Source organism: Solanum verrucosum, unplaced genomic scaffold (assembly GCF_900185275.1).
Source record: "Solanum verrucosum unplaced genomic scaffold, falcon-dt-bn FXZP01000135.1, whole genome shotgun sequence".
NCBI lineage: Eukaryota > Viridiplantae > Streptophyta > Magnoliopsida > Solanales > Solanaceae > Solanum > Solanum verrucosum.
The window spans coordinates 227,752-250,837 of record NW_026020360.1 but is presented as its reverse complement, the minus strand read 5'-3'; positions in this window follow the sequence as shown (position 1 = coordinate 250,837).

The window sequence follows — 23,086 nt, the reverse complement described above, 5'->3', positions numbered from 1 at the left end:
AACGCAGCTCCTCCAGTCCCTGATCTAGAAATGTCAAATGCAGAGTTCAGGAATGTCATTCAAATGTTGGCTCAGAGTGTGGCCAACAAGAACAATCAGCGGGATCCAGTTTCGATAAATGCCAATGTTGGGTCAGCTGCATCCAAGGTGCGAGACTTTGTTAGGATGAATCCACCAGAGTTCTTAGGATTGCAAGTTGGAGAAAATCCTCAAAACTTCATTGATGAGGTCAAGAAGATCTTTGAAGTGATGCAAGTAAGTGGGAATGATCGGGTTGAGTTAGCATCTTACCAACTGAAAGATGTAGCTCATATCTGGTATACTCAGTGGAAGGAAAATAGAGGTAAAAATGCAGCTCCTATTACTTGGGATTGTTTCAGCGAAACCTTTTTGGATAGGTTTTTCCCCATAGAGTTGAGAGAAGCAAGGGCCCAAGAATTTATGAACTTAAGGCAGGGTAACATGACAGTCCAAGAGTATAGGCTCAAGTTTAACCAACTCTCCAAGTATGCCCCTCACATAGTTGCTGACTCCAGGGCTCAGATGAATAAGTTTGTTTATGGGGTGTCAGACATAGTGAAAACAGAGTGCAGGAATGCTATGTTTTTGGGAGACATGAACATCTCTAGGCTCATGACTCATGCTCAGCAGGTTGAGGGTGATAAGCTTAGGGAACATGCTAAGGAGACTAAGAAAGCAAGAACAGGTAACTACGAGTATTCCCAATAGAAATCGAGTGGTGGAAATCGCTCGCAGTTTCAGCAGAAGTCTTCGACTCCAGCCCCTTCATCAGCTAGTGTTCCATCCCCCAAGTTTTGTAACGATCAGAAAGGTAGGGCGTCAGACTCTAAGTCTCAAGGTAGTGTTTCAGGCACCAAAACTTACCCAACTTGCCTGAAATGTAGTAAGAACCATTCGAGCGAGTGCCTTGCAGGTAAGGAAGGATGCTTTGGGTGTGGTTAGTTTGGTCATAGATTGAAGGATTGTCCTTCTAGATAGGGTCAAGGAGGAAATAATGGTAGAGCTCAGTCTGCAACTTCAGTAACACCAACAGGTCGCCTAACTTAGTAGGGTAACTCTTCTGATACAAGTGGCGGACAACGCTAAAACAGGCTTTATGCTCTTCAGGCTCGTCAAGATTAGGAAGATTCTCCTGATGTAGTCACTAGTACGTTACGAGTCTTTGATCTTGATGTTTATGTTTTATTATATCCAGGGGCTACTCTTTCTTTTGTAACTCCTTATATAGCAGTTCAATTCAGTGTTAGTCCAGAAACTCTCCCAGAACCTTTCTCAGTCTCTATTCCAGTCGGTGACCCAGTTATAGCTAGACGGGTATATACAGAAATTGCCCTATCACAGTTTCTCAGAAAGTCACCTTAGAAGATCTTGTAGAGTTAGAAATGGTAGACTTTGATGTCATTCTAGGCATGGATTGGTTACATTCCTGTTATGCCTCAGTCGATTGTAGAACTAAGATTATTCGTTTTCAAGGGTAGTAGCTTAGCGCCTATGGGTCAATTCATTTCTTACCTTAAGGACAGAAAGATGATCTCTGAGGGTTATCTCTATCATCTAGTTCGGGTTAAGGATTCTAGTTCCGAATCTCCAACTCTTGAGTCAGTTCACGTGGTTAATGAGTTTCCAGAAGTGTTTCCAGAAGATCTTCCCGGACTCCCTCCCGATAGGGAAATCGACTTTGGAATTAATCTCATTCTAGATACCCAGCCTATCTCTATTCCTCCTTACGAAATGGCTCCATTTGAGCTTAAGGAATTGAAAGAGCAGTTGAAAGACCTTTTAGATAAGGCTTCATCAGACCTAGTATTTCGCCATGGGATACACCAATGTTGTTCGTAAAGAAGAACGATGGTTCTCTCAGAATGTACATTGACTATAGGCAGATGAACAAGGTCACAATCAAGAATAAGTATCATATCCCCAGGATTGATGACTTGTTTGACCAACTTCAGGGTGCTAGTCATTTCTCAAAGATAGACCTCAGATCGGGTTATCATCAGCTTAAACTCAGAGATAGTGACTTTTGAAGACAACCTTCAGAACTCGGTATGGTCATTATGAATTTGTAGTCATGTCATTTGGACTAACTAATGCTCCTGCAGCTGTTATGGATTTTATGAACAGAGTGTTCAAGTAGTACTTGGACTTGTTCGTTATCGTCTTTATTGATAATATCCTCATTTACTCTAGGAATGAGGAAGAACATGCGAGTCATTTGAGGGTTGTTCTGCAAACTCTCAAAGATCGCCAGTTATTTGCAAAATTTAACAAGTGCGAGTTTTGGTTACAATCAGTTGCTTTCCTTGGACCTATTGTGTCTAGTGAAGGAATTCAAGTAGATTCCTAGAAGATAGAAGCAGTGAAACAATGGCCCAGACCTACCTCTGCTACAGATATCAAAAGTTTCTTGGGTCTAGCGGGCTATTACAGACGGTTCGTGGAAGGATTTTCATCCATAGCCTCAACATTGACTAGGTTGACTAAGAAGATGGTCAAGTTTCGATGGTCAGATGATTGTGAGAAAAGCTTCACAGAATTGAAAACTAGGTTGACTACAACTCCTGTCTTGACTCTACCAGAGGGTTCAGATGGTTATGTGATCTATTGTGATGCATCCAGGGTTGGCCTAGGTTGTGTGTTGATGCAGCGAGGTAAGGTTTTAGCTTATACTTCTACACAACTTAAGGTGCATGAGAAGAATTATCCGACTCATGACCTCGAGCTTGTAGCAATGGTGTTTGCACTCAAGATTTGGAGACACTACTTGTATGGTCTTCATGTAGATGTGTTCACAGACCATAAGAGCCTCCAGTATGTATTCACCCAGAAAGAGTTGAATATTCGCCAGAGAAGGTGGCTTGAGTTCCTCAAAGATTATGATATAAGCGTGTATTACCATCCAGGTAAGGCAAATGTAGTAGCAGATGCTCTTAGCAGATTATCCATGGGTAGTGTAGCACATGTTGAGGAAGAAAGAAAAGAGCTAGCAAGGGATGTTCATAGACTTTCTCGCCTAGGAGTTCGCCTTATGAGCATATCAGATAGTGGTGTAACGGTTCAGAATGGGGCATAATCTTCTTTGGTAGTGGAAATTAAGGAAAAGCAAGATAGTGATCCGATATTACTTGAACTCAAGGGTGCATTCCATCAACAGAGAGTTGAGGTATTCTCCCAAGGGGGAGATGGTGTGCTTCGCTATCAGGGTCGATTATGTGTTCCTAATGTGGGCGAGTTGAGCCAACATATTCTTTCAGAAGCCCATAATTCCAGATATTCTATTCATCCAGGTGCCACTAAGATGTACCGCGATCTGCGGGAAGTCTATTGGTGGAATGGTATGAAAAGAGATATAACAAATTTTGTGGCCAAGTGCCCCAAATGCCAGCAAGTCAAGGTAGAACATCAGAAACCAGGAGGCATGACTCAAGAGATTGCCATTCCTACTTGGAAGTGGGAAGTGATCAACATGGACTTCATCACAGGTTTACCCCGTACTCGCAGACAACATGACTCTATTTGGGTGATTGTTAATAGGGTTACTAAGTCTTCTCACTTTTTGGTGGTCAAGAGTAAAGATTCAATGAAGGATTATGCCAAACTTTAAATTAATGAGATTGTGAGGTTGCATGGGGTTCCTTTATTTATCATCTCAGATAGAGGTCCTCAATTTACCTCTCATTTCTGGAAGTCATTTCAGAAAGGTCTTGGTACTCAGGTTAATCTTAGCACAACATTTCATCCGTAGATGGATGGTCAGGCAGAGCGTACCATTCATACCTTAGAGGACATGTTGAGAGCTTGTGTGATCGACTTCAAGGTTAGTTGGGATGATCACATTCCTCTTATTGAGTTTGACTACAACAATAGTTACCATTCCAGCATTCAGATGGCCCCTTATGAGGCATTGTATGGGAGTAGATGTCGATCTCCTGTGGGCTGGTTTGAAGTAGGTGAAGCAGCCTTGATAGGGCCAGATTCAGTCCATTATGCTATGGAGAAAGTGCAACTCATTAGAGATAGACTTAAGACTGCCCAGAGTCACCAGAAGTCTTATGCAGATGTGAGAAGAAGGGAACTAGAGTTCCAAGTTGATGATTGGGTTTTCCTGAAAGTGTCACCTATGAAGGGGGTGATGAGTTTTGGCAAGAAAGGGAAGCTCAGTCCCAGATATGTAGGCCCTTACCGAATCTCGAAAAGGATTGGTAAGGTGGCTTATGAGTTAGAGTTACCAGCAGATTTGGCAGCAGTGCATCTAGTCTTTCACATTTCACTTTTGAAAAAGTGTGTGAGTGATCCAGCATCTGTAATGCCATTAGAGACTGTGGCTGTAAAAGATAGCCTTTCTTATGAGGATGTACCAGTTGAGATTCTTGATCGTCAAGTTAGAAGGTTAAGAAACAAAGAAGTCGCTTCAGTCAAGGTTTGGTGGAGGAGTCAGTCCGTAGAAGGAGCTAGTTGGGAAGTAGAAGCGGCCATGAAAGCCAAGTATCCTCACGTCTTTCCTTCCGATTCCACTCCAGCTTGAGGTAGTAGTTCGTCTTCAGTTTTTCAGTTATTCATGAGTAAATTCAGTCTTAGAATCATGTTCCTTCAGTTTGTACTTGCATTTTCAGCATATTTGCATGTTCTTGGAAATTAGTTCAGTCAGAAATTCAGTGTTTAGTGATAGGGATTGCAACCCTCTCTCTCCATTTCAGCTAGTTTAGTCTTCATTCGAGGATGAATGGTCAGAAGGGGGAGATAATGTAACACCCCGTATCTGAAACAGACCAAAAATACTGACTTTGAGAAGTTGCAAGTGCAACCCACGGTTGCCATCCACGGACCGTGGGGCAGACCATGGCCCGTGCTGGTGGTCCGTGGTTCACCACTGCAACACCTCCCTAAGTCCAGCTCAGAAAATCGGCTAAGTCTCGACCCATGATCCGTGGTCTGTGTCCATGGATCGATGCCCTCGTTACCCAGCCTCTGACGCAAACGACGGCCGACCAGCACAGACCGTCGTTCGATCCACGGTCCGTAGGTCTAACCATAGGTGAGGGTCAACAACCAGTTAGAGGAAAATTGTTGATTGGGTCAACTTCAAATAGACATAACTCTTATAAAAAAAAGGAGTTATGTGTCCCATGACCTATGGTATAATAGATAATTGAATCCTCTTGCCAACACCACCAAGTTAGCTAAAATCTGACATCCGAGCAAAACATTATGCTCGTTTTAGTGAAGCCCTATCGGGCAGACTTGACCTACGATTCCAATCTATGGACCGTAGATTGACCTACGGCCCGTAGGTCCCGTCCGTTAATCACTCCGATAGCAGTTAAGTCAAGGGTCTTTTGGTCTTTTCCTATTTCGTTGGACCGCTAAGCTACGTCGTTTAGACCTTAAATTATGAAGTTTTAGTCAATTTAAGCCTAGAAACATAACTAGAACTTACCTAAGTCAATTCATTAATCAAAACTTAGAAAAATTTGAGCATAAAAAGAGAAGAGAAGTCAAGAACCCTAGTTCAAGAACACAGCAAGGTTCCATCAGTTTCGACCCCAAAATCTAAAGATTTCTCCATGGAATTCGTCACCATGTATGTGGGATTTCACTAGTGGATTCCTTTCACCCATTAGGTCCCTAGTTTTAATTCAGTTTCTTGATTCCCTTATTATGAATAGACCCAGAGTTTCTTGAATGTTAAAATTATTGGGTTCTTTGTTGTTAGAATGATCCAAATAAGATTAGTACGTTAATATTCAGTTTAATGCATGAATTCCAGAACCCTAGCTATGTATTTCTTTAGTTCTTGAATTACACATGCTAGGTCAGATATTTTAGTTATTCAGTTATACATGCCTTAGTTATTAATGCATCAATAGCAGCTTAATTGTTGCATTCTCAGTTTGCATGTTCAGTTTGAGCTATCCAGTAACTTACATAAATTCAGTCATAATATGTTAATTACTTAATCCATTGGGAGTAGCATAATACCGAGTTGGACTAGGGTTCAGCGTACCCAATTAGTCCCAAAACTACTAGCCACGTAAGTTGTAAGTCCCCTCTGTGGGCATCATTTCAGTGATCACGCCAGCATGCCTCTATACCTCTGGTAGAGTATATTGTTTCCTCTCAATGTGGCGTATACATCGGACTCCACATTTAGCTCATGTGGTTTTATTATCGGTTATTAGAAACTCCCATAGTTTAGTCAGATTCTATTGTATTGAGCATTTATCAGTATATCCAGCGTTCAGTTTCAGCATGCTATAAATTGGTTACTGCATTCTGTTGTCTCAACATTCAGTATCTATATCATGTTCAGATTATATCATTGTTTATTTGCTTTGTTCAGTTATATGTTATTTCAACTGTATTTTATCATGCATGCTCAGTACCTTTCAAGTACTGACGCATACTCTACGCTACATCTTCACGTGATATAGGTTCAGGTTCTCAGCATCCAGATCACGCTTAAATCGGTTCCCGATCTCCAGTTCAGCAGAATCAGTGGTGAGTCCTCATTCTCTGAGGACAATAGTCATGAGTTTCTTTTCAGTATTTTTAGTCATTTAGTTTCAGTTTTGCTAGACTTAGTTGGTGCTGTCCTAGCATTTCTAGTCAGTTTGAGGCTATTTTCATACATAGATAGATTCAGTTTAGTATTGAGTTAATATCTTCTTTGTATTAAACTCATCAGTTTTCATATATCTCAGTTATAGTATATGGGTATTCCCCATCTTTTCATTTTGTTTATAATTATAGCTTCCGCACAGTTTCTATTATTTAGTTTATATTTAGTATGCTCATGATCATGGCAGTAAAGTTAGCTTGGGATCACTTGTGGTCCTAGGTCCTGTGTCCGCGTCACGGGGATAGCTCGGGGCGTGACATATGCAAGGATTGGGAACTCATAAAAGTGTCTTATTCAATGATTTGTGCATGTTTCCCCACGTTCATCTACCCATCGGTTTTAAAACTCCAAAGTTTGAAAAATATGATGGACATGGAGATCCTCTAGCTCATTTAAAGAGATATTGTAATCAACTAAGAGGGGCTACAAGCAAAGAAGAATTACTCATGGCCTATTTTTGGAAAAGGTTGATGGCAATTGCCTCAGACCGATTCATAGATCAAGATATTTCTAACTGGCATACATGGGATGATTTGCCTGGATGTTTTTTTTCAACAATTTCAATATAACTTGACATAGTTCTAGATCATACTTCACTTGCCAACATGAGGAAAAAGACTACCGAAAACTTTCGTGAATATGCTATTAGGTGGAGGGAGGAAGCTGCTGGGGTTAAGCCGCCAATGAAAGAGTTTGAGATGTGATGTTTTCCTCCAACCGCAAGAACCAGACTATTTTCATTATTTACTATCTGTTGTTGGAAAAACATTCGCCGAAGTTATTAAGATTGGTGAATTGGTGGAAAATGGCATAAAGTCTAGAAAAATTGTAAGTCAAGCCGCTTTGAAAGCCACAACACAGGTGATCAAAAATGGATTAGGAAATCTTGGGGGAAAGAAAATGAAAAAGGATGTGGCAAATGTAGTGTCAGACAAACAAAAGGGTCCAAGGGGTCCAGTTTATCAATATGCACCACCTCAATTTCATCACTATCTTCCTATGCAAGACACATAATATTCTATTGTTCCACCTCAATCGGTCTATAATGCACAACAATATGCATACCCACCAAACTATCCTTAATGGTGAGCGCCAACATATCAAAACGTTCACCCTTCTTCTCAAAATTTTGGAGCACCTTATAATCTCCGTCCGAGATAGGGATTTGAAGGTGGTCAAAGTCCTAGAAACAATTTCACACCAATTGGAGAGTCTTACACAAGTTTATTTAATAAGTTGAAACATTTGAAGATGATAGAGCCGATTCCTCAAAATTTTGTGGATCCACATGCAAAAGGTTTCAATCCTATTGCACGATGTGCATACCATTCTGATGCTCCAGGGCACAATATTGAAGATTGTCGTAATTTTTAAAAAAAAATGGAAGAGATGATTCAAACAAAGATGATTGTGGTTCAAAATGATGACCCCCCAAATGTTACTAAGAATCCTCTACCGGCGCATAGTGATGTACACTTTATCGAGATGATATGTGATGAAAAAGAATATGACAATTCTGAAGAAAAGACAATTGAAATTGGTGGAGCTTTTACGAAGTCTAACATGCAAAGCAGTGGCTAAGAAGTCCAGCTTGGTGATTGGGAGACACTCTTCTTTTCTCTAAAAAGAGTGTATAGATTGTTTATTTTGTCATCATTTTTTCTATGCAATTCATTTTTATTTTATTTTTAGTAAGTCAGACCTTTCTATCATTTCTCTTGTACATTTGTTTGTTGAGTCTTGTCGTAGTTTGGGTTATTATAGAGTTGTGACCAAAATTTAGTTTGTTGTCTTGTCACCAAGTCTTTTTTATCTTAATATAGTATTTATTATGTGTCACTTTGATCCGTTCTATTTGACTTTTCACATATGCATCTCTTTTCAATTCAATTTTGTGACATGATATGCAAGAGGATTTGGTTAGATCTTAAGATTATATCTAGTCATGGAGTAATACACCAAAGAAATAAAAAAAATGCATTCGAGGAAATAAATAAAGGACTTAAACACCTTGATACGTCCTTTAGTAACGAAAATGCCTAAAAGAATAAAGTTCATTTAAATTGACACATGTCATTTGTTGTCAAGAAGGTATTACTCAAATAGAGATTCCAAGCTGACAAATATGAAACAAAAATGATATACATATCCATCAATGCATGCGTTGCAAAGAGCTGATGTATGATTTTCACTTCACATCTTAAAAGGCATGCTTGTATTTGACATTTTTAATAATTGATATGACGAAGACATTTCATTCTACTATCCAAACACCGTGTAATCCTTTGCTACCCCTTTTGAGCATTAATTTTATTCTGTTTCATACCCCTCTTTTGAAATCAAAATACAGTAAAAAAGAATAAGAAAAAGAAAAAAAGAGTCACAAATTAAAAATAAAATAAAGAGAAGTCGCAAAAAAGAGTCAAGAAAAAAGTGAAAAAATAGGTTGAAAAAATAATAACAACAAAAGAACGAACTTCTTGAGCTATGTTCGACCTGATTCTTGCTTTGACAAGATATGTAGGCAGCCTTATTTTGAAGTTCGGTCCAAGCAAGAAAAAATCTAGAAAGTCCTCACAAAACCTGGGACAATAATAATGATAATAATAATAATAATAATATAATAATAATAATAATATAATAATAATAGTAATAATAGTAATAATAGTAATAATAGTGATAATAGTGATAATAGTAATAATAGTAATAATAATAATAACGTTACAGGATCACTGATCTGGCGGTGGTTGACACGCTCAAATTACACTTCCTTTCAGAAGCATAAGCGATCGTTATCAAGTAAAGAACCCAACTTGTAGGTTGAGGTCGATCCCACGAGGAAAATGGTTTAGACTTTACTTTTAACCAACAATTATATTCAATTAGTCAAATTATTTCCAGAAACAGGTAATAAAAGGGGGTTTGTGCTTGTGTGAAACAAATAGTAAAAACTTAGTAAGTAATCAATAATTAAACTCAACTTTGGTTGTTATCAAGATAAGAGAAATAACTAGGGTATACGTGTTCCCCATAATCTCATAACGCAGTAATCCTAGTAATAGCAATCCTTTTCTAGTATGTTACATGCAAAGTGATAAGTTAGGTATCTCTAAATCCTTGGTCCGACATCTAGAGAATTTCATCCCGCACATTGGTCCGGCTACGTGTGTATAATTTACTAACCCTTACCTTTACCTCATATTAGACATCATAATCGATGTTTGGCTTAGTTATTACTTCGCACCAATCGACACTAGCCTATTAGATAGTATCACACTAAATCTATGTTGATAATTCTTTTCTTGTTAATTACCTCCTTGGTCCGGCAAGTAGTAACAAGGCGAGTTCTAACGCGTGCACTCGTTAAAAAGACTTCTAAACGAAAGAATTATCAATACATGCAAAACACTATTCAAGAATTGCTTATTTACTATTCATACTTTGTTAATCGATCATAGTTCCCACAACCCTAGTTGTGGATTTAGTTACCCATACTAGCAAGAACACAATTCATAATTGTAGATGAAGAAATCATGAACTTACTTAAAGAAAATAATAAACCCAGAAAATTTACTTGAATTGCAAAGCCAAAATCTTCAAAACAAACTTTAGAAATCAATAATTGCTAGGGTTGCAAATTAATCTCCAAAGTTACAAAGCAAAAATAGAATAATAGTGTCTAACCCTCAAAAACGAGGTTTACATGTCCTATTTATAGAAAACAAATCCTAAATAAAAAGGGAAACAAATTAAGGAAAGTTTTGTTCAGGTACGCGTCTTCGATCCACGAGACTGACTTACGGACCGTCGATCGATCTACGGTCCGTAAGTCACTTCCGTCACTCGGGACTTAGAAAATATTTCATCTTCCAAAAAATCATCTTCTCTGAAGCAAACGACGGACCAACAGTACGGACCGTAGATCGACCTACGGTCCGTCAATACCTTCCGTAGCTCCATACTTAGCATTTTCAAAAATCAGGTACTGGAACCCTCGCAGTCTCAATCTACGGATCAACAGTACGGTCCGTAGATCAATCTACGGACCGTCAATGGGCACCGTGGTTCCACACTTGGTCAGATTTCCCTGATTTGTCCTCAACACTTTCCTGCTGATCTACGGTCCTCACCTACGGACCGTGAATGGACCTACGGTCCGTAGATGACCTCCGTGGATGCCCTTTTCTGCATTTTCTTCAGCTGTCTCTAAACTTTCGCGCCTGAACACCTTTCCTGCAAAACATGATAAAACACATAAAAACCAATATAAAAAGGCCCTAGACACACACAACTTGTAAGTGAAATGTATTAGAAATACCGTAAACTCACGGTATATCAGTGGTCCGCCCAGTCATAGATCAAGCAAGTCAATATCCTTAGAGGTAGTCCAACTACATAAGAATCGAAATACACAAGAATTTTAACATAGTTTCTCAGACTGCATGGTTTAATTATTTTACCCAAGCAAAGGGCCTGTCAAGAAGCTAATACATACTTTTATTGAGCCCATGATAGTTCTAACGGGGTATCAAGTGCCCTACTTAACAAACTCTTTTTCGGGATAAAAACCACGGCTCATCAGAAGAGTCACAAAGACAAAGCCAATAAAAGTAGTACTAGATCCGACTGTACCTCAATCTCAAAACCAACTCAAGAAGCCATACTAAAATTCTTCTATATTTAAATAAAGCTTAGATCCATTCATGGTCTATATAAAAGAGAAGTTAGTTATCCGGCATAGATATAATTTCTTAGCCGGACATAGTCACGGCTTAACTCAGAGATAATAATTGAAAATAAAAGGAAGTACCTTGTAGCAAACAACACACTTTACTATTCCTCCGGCCAAAGTCCGGTAAGCTTACAATACTTGAAAATAGTTTACAAGTGGGGAGAGAGAAAGTAGAAAGAAGGAGAGAGGGTTTCTAAAACCTTCTCTCAATTAAAGAAAAACAGACCTATTTATAGAAAAAGAAAAGCATCTTTGTATAGGATACTGGGCCCCTATCTGGGTCCTGGTAATAGTGTATTTACTGTTAGTGAACAGTGTTGCTACAGTAGCGCGGGCCCTCTACCGACGCGCATAAGCTTTACACTTTGTCCTTTAATTTTGCCAAAAAATCTTCGGCTTTCTTCAGTGCATCCACTGGACTTTCTTCTTCATATTGTTGGGCTTCGTGCATATCTTCACTTGTTTCACTACGCATTGATGAATCTGATTTTGCGTAATGACTTATATTTAGAAGAATCTTCTTATTTACTTCTTCTAGATATTTCATAATCATTTCATTTTGTTCTCCTTCATCATGATTAGAAATTTTTCTAGCCATATGTTTTATGGAGGTTGAGTCATCAGTCATAATTCATTTATTAGGAACCGATTTATAATCGTGTATGGTTTTTGTAATTAGATCCAACAGTTCTTGTCCGTATATGGACTTTGTTTGAGGATCTTTCTTCATCAACTTGTCCCAAAAATTATTATAATAAGTTCTGTATAGGCAGGGGATTTGTTCCTCAGTGAAATCTACTTCCGAAACCCATTTATGAATCCATGGAACAGAGAATTCTATAAAAAAAAAATATTTGTTCAATTTGGTGAAAATAACAGATATGTTCTTGATGATATAACTTGTTGAGATCTGGGGAAACCTTGACCCATTCTTTGTATAACTTGAGAAATGGTTCGGGCAATATTTTTACTGTTGGCCCGTGGTATGACCACCAGTTTAAAAACCAATTTGGTATAGGATTCGCAAATATCTTGGCAAATACTTTTATAAACCAAGTATGTTTATGCCTCTCATTGTTATAACAGAGAACTTTATTAAATGCCTGAATATAATCCCAATAGGTAAAGCTTACCATGACTTTGTTTAGACTGAATTGTCTTTCAGTCATTGAGGAAATACTCAATCTTCAATATGAATGACGTGTTTTATAATCATTTTAGAGAAGTTATAAACATTCTCACTTGCATTATATCCTGAAAAATGTTGAAATTCAACACCTGTGCTTATCAGCAGAGTCTCATAATATTTTCGAGTTTTGTATGACTCACCCGGGAAATAAAGCCCATTAACTAAATACCTCTGGAATATCTTCCAAGGTTCTTCTCTTCTCTGTATGTCAAAGTTTTCTAAGAGAAATATCATTTCTCTTTTTTCTACCTTTTCATATGTTTTGATATCATCAACGTCTTCTTTGGCGATTGAAGCAAAAGAATCACCTTGCTTTTGAGTTAGAAACTCCTGTAGTTTAGCATATAATGGATCACTTTCTGGAATATCTTCCAGTTGTATTGATGATGAAGCTTTTTCTTGTGATCTAGAGTTTAAGTTATATAAACTCATTCCTTCCTTTTGTATAATTGGAGTACTAGATGATGAAGATCCGTATGATGATCTTGATGAACTTGGGGATGATCTTCCCCTTCCGCGAGTATAACTACATTTTCCTCAAGCCTTGGTTATCCAAGGAGGATCCATCCTGCAAACATAACATTTAGTTTTAATCATTCAAGAGGTTATAAACTTCATCACAATAAAATCTTTCATAAAGATCTTGTTCAATCATGTAATTATTGACGATATCAATCACCATTCCGTCTATAATTTTCCATAATATAAGTTCCTTTAAATATTTATTAAGAGGAACTGCCTTTAAAATCTAAACCAAATCTTTATCAGGAAAGAAGTCAAGAAAACCCATCAGAAGAAAGATATTATCTTGATAAGAAGTCTGGGAGGGAATTATCACTTCCCTTTTTATAATGAATTTCGAAATCAAAAGGGGTTAATTGTGCCTGCCACCTAGCAAAAATTAACTTAGACGTATCATGTTTAAAATCTTTATCAAACATATACTTGACTGACTGAGCATCAATTTTTATTATACAAATCATCTTGTAATTTTAAAACGCACTTAACGATAGTTAACATTTCATGAGCTACCATCGCATATTTTTTCTGAGCATCGCTCCATTTTCCTGAATGAAATCGAATAAGATATTCATTTTTATCATGCAGATTAATTTGTTTCAATATACCTCCATACCCAATATTAGACGCATCCGTCTCAACAATCTTTGGCCAAGCAGAATTAGCAAGGGTTAAGCAAGATAAAGATTTAACTATTTCTTTAATAGTCTTTACAAGATCTGTGAAACTATTAGTCCAAGGCTTTTTATGATCTTTTTTTAGCTTGTCATATAACGGAGCTAAGTCTCGAGATAAATTCTTGTAGAATGGGGAAATGTAGTTTAAACTTCCCAGAAACTGCTGCAATTGCGTATTATCTATAATAATATCAGGGAATTTTGATGCGAATTTAATAGATCGCTGAATAGGAGTCATTTTTCCTTAACAAATCAAATGACCCAAAAATCTAAGTTTTGTTTGAAAAAGACTCATTTTAGGTTTAGATATGACCAAACCATTTTGAATAACTATTTTCTTAAAAATGTCTAAATGCTTAATATGCATTTCAAGAGTCTTTGAGTATATCAAAATATCATCAATATAAACTATGATGTAATCCAAATAGGAATTGAAAATATCATTCATTATCTTTTGAAATTCTGAGGGAGCATTTTTTAACCCAAAAGACATTACATTCCATTCGTACTATTCAAACGGAACATATAGAACAACATTTAATGTTCCGTTTGGACAGTACGAATGGAATGTAATGCCTTTTGGGTTAAAAAATGCTCCCTTAGAATTTCAAAAGATAATGAATGATATTTTCAATCCCTATTTGGATTTCATCATAGTTTATATTGATGATATTTTGGTATACTCAAAGACTCTTGAAATGCATTTTAAGCATTTAGACATTTTTAAGAAAATAGTTATTCAAAATGGTTTGGTCATATCTAAACCTAAAATGAGTCTTTTTCAAACAAAAGTTATATTTTTGGGTCATTTGATTTGTCAAGGAAAAATGACTCCTATTCAGCGATCTATTAAATTCGCATCAAAATTCCCTGATATTATTACAGATAAGACACAATTGCAGCGGTTTCTGGGAAGTTTAAACTACATTTCCCCATTCTACAAGAATTTATCTCCAGACTTAGCTCCGTTATATGACAGGCTAAAAAAATCATAAAAAGCCTTGGACTAATAGTCTCACAGATCTTGTAAAGACTATTAAAGAAAGAGTTAAATCTTTACCTTGCTTAACCCTTGTTAATCCTGCTTGGCCAAAGATTGTTGAGATGGATGCGTCTAATATTGGGTATGGAGGTATATTGAAACAAATTAATCCGCATGATAAAAATGAATATCTTATTTGATTTCATTCAGGAAAATGGAGCGATGATCAGAAAAAATATGCAACGATAGCTCATGAATTGTTAACTATCGTTAAGTGCGTTTTAAAATTTCAAGATGATTTGTCTAATAATTTTTTTTTGATAAAAACTAATGCTCAATCAGTCAAGTATATGTTTGATAAAGATTGTAAACATGATGCGTCTAAGTTAATTTTTTCTAGGTGGCAGGTACAATTAGCCCCTTTTGATTTCGAAATTCATTATAAAAAGGGAAGTGATAATTCCCTCCCAGACTTCTTATCAAGAGAATATCTTTCTTATGATGGGTTTGCTTGACTTCTTTCTTGATAAAGATTTGGTTAAGATTTTAAAGGCAGTTCCTCTTAATAAAGATTTAAAGGAACTTATATTATGGAAAATTATAGACGGAATGGTGATTGATATCGTCAATAATTACATGATTGAACAAGAGCTTTATGAAAGATTTATTGTGATGATGTTTATAACCTCTTGAATGATTAAAATTATAACCTCTTGAATGATTAAAACTAAATGCTATGTTTGCAAGATGGATCCTCCTTGGATAACCAAGGCTAGAGAAAAAGGCAGTTATACTCGCGGAAGGGGAAGATCTACGGTGGCTTATGGTCCAGTTTATTTTAATGTTCAGCCCAATTTGCAGTTATCTTTGACTGATTCTAATATATTAGATGTTTTAACCTTGAATGTTAAAACGCATGGTTATAACTATGCACCTGTATCTGAATTAATTTGCTTGTCGTATAGAATCTATTATAAATTACTTGCTACTTTGAATCCTAGATGTAAGTTATATGATACATCTGATCAAACTATTTTAGTAAAATGTAACTTTTAAAGGTAATTATGCATAGCACCGAGTGGATAGGAGTATGAGATGGGTTCTTTCATGCTAGTAGTTGGGTTCCCACTACGGTGTCTCATGAGATGGAAACCTCCACGTTAGTAGTCAAGGTTTCTAGTTGCAATCTCCCTATCCCATAACTATGTGCCCACATAGGTCTTAGCTAGTGGATCCACCTAGAAGCTAAAATGTATGTTCTACCTTAGGCAAGTAGGACACCTCTTTTCGGTGTGGGGGTAGAACACCGGATTCCATGTAGCTCAGATGGTCTATGTCGGTTAATGCAATTCTTCCCTATATGATATGAATATGAACTATGGTAAGAACATGGACTTTGATTATGACTTCTTAAGGGGTACTACTTAGTGTGAGTGAGGGAATGGGACTTCACTTATGCATTGCACAAGTAGACTCTAAGAGGGGTTATGGTAAGGTTCTCCTATGTTATGATGACTTATAAATTATGTATGAAAGGTATGTATGAATGTTAAGGTTGACTTCACTTGTTACAAGTTATGAACATGAATGTCTTATCTCTTATGTATGTTCGCTATGGCTATGGTAAAATAAGATATGTATGTTGTTGGTGACCTAAATGTGATACTTAGCATTTGGTAGGTTTATGGGATCTTACCTTTGGCATTGCACTAGTGTGGCTTTGGGTTGCTTATATGTTGGGTTGGCTTATGTTTCTTTATAAATGTGCATAATGGCTTTTAAACTTGATAAATGCATGATTTCAACTAAATGTCCCTTTTAGGCATATTTTAAGGATATTGTGCATGGCTTCCATACTTAGTACAATTAATTGTGCTAACCCATATTTTCTACTTTACTATGAGTGTAGGTCCAGGTCGTTGAGACTACTACTACTTCTTCAAGTGAAGCTTGGGTTGACTAATCCCTAGGCTTGGTGAGTCCTCAAGTTTGAGGACAAGATGTTATTGATTCTAGTTTCTAGTTTACCTTCTATATTCTAGATTATATTGTATTTCCTATTTTTGGAGACTTAATTAATGTAAAGGGCTTTGACCCTATTTGTACTCTTATGTTCTAGATGGTTATTGAGACAAGTCTAGTTTCTTATTTTTCTATATGAAAAGGAGTTTACTTCTATTGTAAAAGTTTTAAATTTTCCGCAATTATTCTATGTCTTTATGTTATGATTATGCTAAGGGCATGTATGAGACCCCTTCGGGGTCAAGTACGCCATGTTACTCCTAGGGGGTAACCCCGGGTCATGACAGTATTAGTATGAACAAAAATATGAATTATGAACTATGGGTACTTCAGAAGCTTTACTTAGTATGGGTAAGAGTATGGGATCTTACTTATGCATTGCACAAGTATTCTTTGAAGGTATCTATGGTATGTTCCTTTTATGTTATGATGATCGATGTAATGACTATGCTTATGATGTATGTTTGATGGATTGTTGCCCTAGTAGCCTTCCATTATATGATTGACTAAAGGTGATAGGATCCCTTGTCTATGAGAAGTAGGCTAAAAGATAAGATCAAATAGGATAAAGAGATATGATGGCCTAAACTAATACTTTGCCTAGGTGGGATTATGGGGTCTCATCTATGCATTGCACAAGCATAACTTGAAGGTTACTTATGAAGTTTCTCCTATGTTATGAGGAATTGAGTATGGACTAAGCTTATGAATATGTGGTATTTCCTATGGTTGTTGAATTATGCCTATGTATATGTTGTCATCTCTTATGATTATAGCCTATGTCTTATGATGATGTATCTTATGTTCATGACTTATGATATTGTCTCTTATGATTATGGTAGATGTCTTATGTTGACTAATGTCTCTTATGTGCTCATGTTGATGGTTTATGCTAGATAATATATTTAGTACATCTTGTACTAGCGCATACGCTTGCCTACATTCTTATCAAATGTAGGGTTTGGTGATTTTGGGTTCCATTCTTGAGGATAGGTTTCTAAGGAGAAAGGAGTTGAAGATTTGGTGAGTCCTTATAGCTTCGAGGACAAAGCCATCATTTTCCTTTATGTCTTTTATTTTCATGTCATGAGACTATTGTATGGGTTGCGTCCCAAAGGTTTTATTCAAAGTTAACTTTAGATGGTTTGAGACAAAGTGTAGTAAGACTTCTACTTGTTTTTATAAAAAGACTTCGATTGTATGGAAAAAGTTTTAAAATTTCCATATTTTTTCTATTATATTATGTTATGATATGCCAAGGGATTGTATAAGACCCTTTCGGGGTGAAGTATGTCATGTTACTTCTAGGGTGTACCCCTGGGTCGTGACAAAGTTGGTAATCAAAGCACAAGGTTTAGAATGGTTTAGGATTGTCTCAAACCACGTCTAGTAAAGTCTTGTTTATAAATGTGAAGCGCGCCACATTTATGAATAGGAAGCTATTAGATGAGTAGGAAACTTCACTTCTTCATTCTCTAAGTCGTGCCATAGAGTTTAACTCTATTATGTCTTTCTCCTAATATGTGCCCTATGGTTTTCAAGTTATGGCTGATACAAGGGAAAATGCTAGGGGAAACGAGGGAGACAATATGGAGAAAGAGGTTCTCTAAGCTCCTCATCAAGCTCCAATTGATCCTTTAGATAGGTCGAATGCAGAGTTTAGGTCTACTATCCAATTATTGGCTCAAGCCTTGGCGGCGCAAGACATTAGAGAGGTTGTAGCTCCAGCAAATCCAGTAAGGGGGATGGCTATGATGTGAGGCCAAAAAGACATATTTTTAATCATTATTTGCCTCACATTTATTATTTATATATGTCCTTTTTTAGCATTAATTTTATGGATTGTGCTAAATAGTGTATTTTGTTTGTAGGAGTAAATTGACGTAAAGTTGAAGAAATTTGGAGCTAAAACGAAGTAAAGATGGAAGGTTGAAGAAGGAAATCAAGCAGACAACTTAATGAAATAAATTCAATATAATAATGTATAAGGAAAAGGTGCAGCAATAGCGAAATTGAAGATTACTGTTGCTGCTGCCACGTGGCAGCCGATAACGGTAGCAGCAACCCACCATGGCGGCTACAGTGTTTTACGCACGAGAGGAATTCCAATTCCTTTTGGTTTTAGTTTTGGATTCCTAATTTGCTTTGGACTAAATTATTTTATTTAGGGTTTACTATATCTATAAATAATCCATAGAAATAATTATGGGAGGTATCAAGAGCAAGGAGGAGGCACTTTTGAAGGGAAAGTCATCAATACTTTTTAGGGTTCTTTTCTTCTTGTTGTTTTCTTAGACATTAGTAGCTAAAGCTCTTGTTCTGGGGTTGTTGCTACGGATTCAATGTTGATTATTTGAGGCTTTATGAATTGATTTTCGGTTGTCAATCCAAATTACTTCTATATTCTTGTTTTACTATTTTATGCTTGCGCACCATAAAATAAATCTAGTGTCTAATCTTAAAATCGAACGAGGAGGGATTAGATAGACCAGAGAATATAGAGAGCTCGGTCCACCCATTAGATTGAGGTGATTAGTGTTCAGGAGTGACTCCCAGACGAACACCTTGCTTGGTTACAAAATAGGATGAAATATAAATGTTCGCCAGTTAGTTTATCTAACCCCGCTCAACGATGTAGTTAGATGGCTAACAAGGGTAGGCGGCGAGAGGCGAACCACCCAGACCATACTATCAACCCTATAAACCAGTAATTTGACAACTGAAGTGAATTCTAAGCCAAAAATATAATACATGAAATTCAATACATGTTGCAGCCCTGGGATTTTCCAACTATTGTAAGTAATTTTATTATTTTGTTCTTGCATTCTTCTCTTTTGGTTCTCTTAATTAAATAAATTAGATCAGTATAATTTAGTAAAAATAGTTAATTGACAAGTCCTTTGGGTTCGATAATCTGGTTCTTTTAAGAGTCACTATATTACTTGCGCGACCGCGTACACTTGCGTGTGCAATTGGGAGCAACAAGTTTTTGGCGCCGCTGCGGGGACTTAGAAATTAACTATTTGTCTAAGTTATATTTTGTCTTTTTATTTATTTAAGCTTTGTTTTATAAGTTTATTTTTTTTAACAAATATATATTATTATTTTTTGTTTGAATAATTTGATACTCTTATTGATATGGATGATTGGGATAAATCATGGTTGGTTGATAAATGTCCTTTATGTGATATATGTGGTCGTCAGTATATTCATTTGAATGGTTGTCCTAAATCTTATTCCCTTCCCCCGAACCCCTATTATGATTCTTCTGTTATTTGTGATGTTAGTTGGGACAATGAAGTAGAGAATGCAAAACAAGAGGCACTTGAATGTATAGACATGTTGGACAAAGTTAATTCAAAAATCGCTGAACAAATGTTTGAATGTGTGGAAGGGCAAAAAACAATCATGAAATTTCTGTATGAGCTTAACGCTATTCAATTAGAAATTACTGACCTAGAGATTGCAACCCAACAAAGAGAAAGCTATGAAGAAGCAGAGATAGTGAGTCAATCCTGGCTACAAGAACAAACTCAACTTCTAAAGTTTCATGAGTCTATCCGTGATGGTCTGACATACATGACAATCCAACTGATTGAAGGAAGAGTTGAGCTCACACAAGACATAGATCAATTTGGCTCAGATATTCATGACTTAGAGGCTCACTTGAACAAAAAGATTAAGACGTCTGATGCCTAATTATTAATTGTTGTGGATGATGACCAACTAGTGGAGCAAAAAAAGGAATTCCAACCATTCAGCTATACCTTATTCCTTAATATCGATGTTGAGAAAGAGTACAAAAGTGACAATGTTGTAAAAAATGCTGCTTTGGAGTTGAGACAACTTGAATCTCATTCAAAACACTTTTCTATAAAATTTGAATTAATGGATGAGTGTATTGATGAAGAACAAGGCCCCTACATTCTAAAGTTTTTTAGTCCACGTAGACAAAACGACATTCCTCACTTAAAGGCCAAGAAGTGCAAGATGCAACATAAATTACTTGGTTCCTTTATATTTATACCACCACCCCTTGAGAGAAGCAGAAAAATAGATGCAAAGTTAGGGGTACAATTCATAAGTTCAAAGTGGAACGAAAAGTAGTGAATTTACTTGTGTCGTGCCACGACGTTAAATTAGGCGCTTATTGGGAGGCAACCCAATTTATAGTGTAACTTCTTATTTTATTTTTATTTTATTAGTATCATTTTTTTCTTTTGGTTTTATTTTTACAGGTTTTGGAGAGTCTGAGTATCTAGAATTTGGAGCTAAGGAGCACGTTTGAGCTTAAGTGTGGGGTGCGTACGACCCTTGATGAAAATAAAGAGAACATGCTACTAGCTAGGCCTAAAGGCCTCAGGGAGTTTTCCTAACCCTTGTTGTAAATTTTATTTGATGCTTTGGGGACATAGCATATTTTTTAAGTGTGGGGTGGAGGAATAAATTCCTAGTTTTTATTGTTTTATTGAGTCTTTTATTTTTTTAGGATGGGTTCCTTGGCTTTTGTTTTCGGTTATTTTTCTGAGGATAGTCCATTTGAACCGAGTGTCTTTTATTTTTTTAGGAATAATTTTATTTTAATTTATTTTATTTTTGAGAAAAAAAAAAGAGAAAAGACCTTTTGAGTGGTGTGATACTTGCTATTTAGGCCTAATTTTTTAGTAGTACTTTCTTGTGAATGCTTGATTGATAATAAAAAAAATTGCAGACTCTTTGGCATCTAAGCTCATGGTTGTGACTTTGTATATAGCTTATTTTATTTTGTAGTTTGTTAAGATTATGTATCTCTTAGAAGTGGAATTGATCCATCTTGATTGATATTTGTGCCATGTGTGGTGAGAATTTGTTTATTCCATGTTTTGCATCTTAGTCTAGAACTTGCCCTGCATGTTATTGAAGCGAAATAAAAAGTGTTGCTTTGTTTAGGAGATGATAATAGGCTTTCTTTGATATGTCTGGTAAATTTTAGCCTTTTCAGATATTATATCACTAGTTAGTGTTTTTGAGCATGTAGCCTTTTGTTGGTAGCCAGATTTTACCCTTGACTATTTTTGTTGAATTCCTAGTTTTTGCACCTTGCTTCCTTGAGCATTATAGCATAGACTTATTCTAATTATCAATTCTGAGAAAAAGGGATGGTTGAGTGAAAAGGTAATCAATGATAGCTACAAAGTGTTTAAAAAGCTCTCTTTGAAAGAATGTGACATGAACAAAAAAAAAAGTTATCTTGATGATGGCCCTGGTCCTTCCAAGGACATCGTGCACCTTAACGCATGTAAAATATGTAAGTTGAGGGTGGCTATTATGAAGGAAAACTTTAAAAAATAAAAAAATAAAAAGATTGAAGCATTCTTGAGATGATGAGAATTACTTGTGAAATAATTGTTGTATAGAGGGCTGAAAATAAAGAAGAAAATAATGGGTGATGAAGTCTTAAAGTGCAAAGTGCTTAAGGAAGTGTAAGTCACTATTATATAGTTTTCCTATCCGTCCCCTAGCCTACATTACAACCCGTTTAAGTCCTATTTGATTTTATTCGAGCATGCTTAATTAGTGGAGATGTACATAATGGGCAAGCATATGGTTTTTTGTGCATACATGTGAATTTTCTTTGTGAGTGTGAGAGTTGTTCTTGATATGAAGTCCTTAATTTATATTCATTCTTTTGAATTAAGATTGTGAACTATTTATTTTTGTGAGGGCACTTGTTTCATGATGGATAGGTGATTTTATTAACTTTCTTTGATGAGAGTAGGGGAGCAAGCTTAAATTTGATGAGTTCAAAGTCTTTCCTTGAGGTAGGAGGTTAGAGGTTTGTTGTTTATTTGGATGTCTTGCATAATGATTGAGAAGAGTACTTGATGTTTTGAAATCGGTATATGACCTAATTGTTTGTATTAACCAAAGTGATGACATTCCTAGTATGATTTTTTGAGATGAGTTTTAATGCTTGCTCGAGGACGAGCAAAGGTTTAAGTGTGGGGTGTTGATGTGAGGCCAAAAATACATATTTTTAATCATTATTTGCCTCACATTTATTATTTATATTTATCCTTTTTGAGCATTAATTTTATGGATTGTGCTAAATAGTGTATTTTATTTGTAGGAGTAAATTGACGTAAGGTTGAAGAAATTTGGAGTTAAAACGAAGTAAAGATAGAAGGTTCAAGAAGGAAATCAAGCAGACAACTTAATAAAATAAATTCAATATAATAATGTATAAGGAAAAGGTGCAGCAATAGCGAAATTGAAGATTACTGTTGTTGCTACCACGTGGCAGCCGATAACGGTAGCAGCAACCCAACATGGAGGCTACAGTATT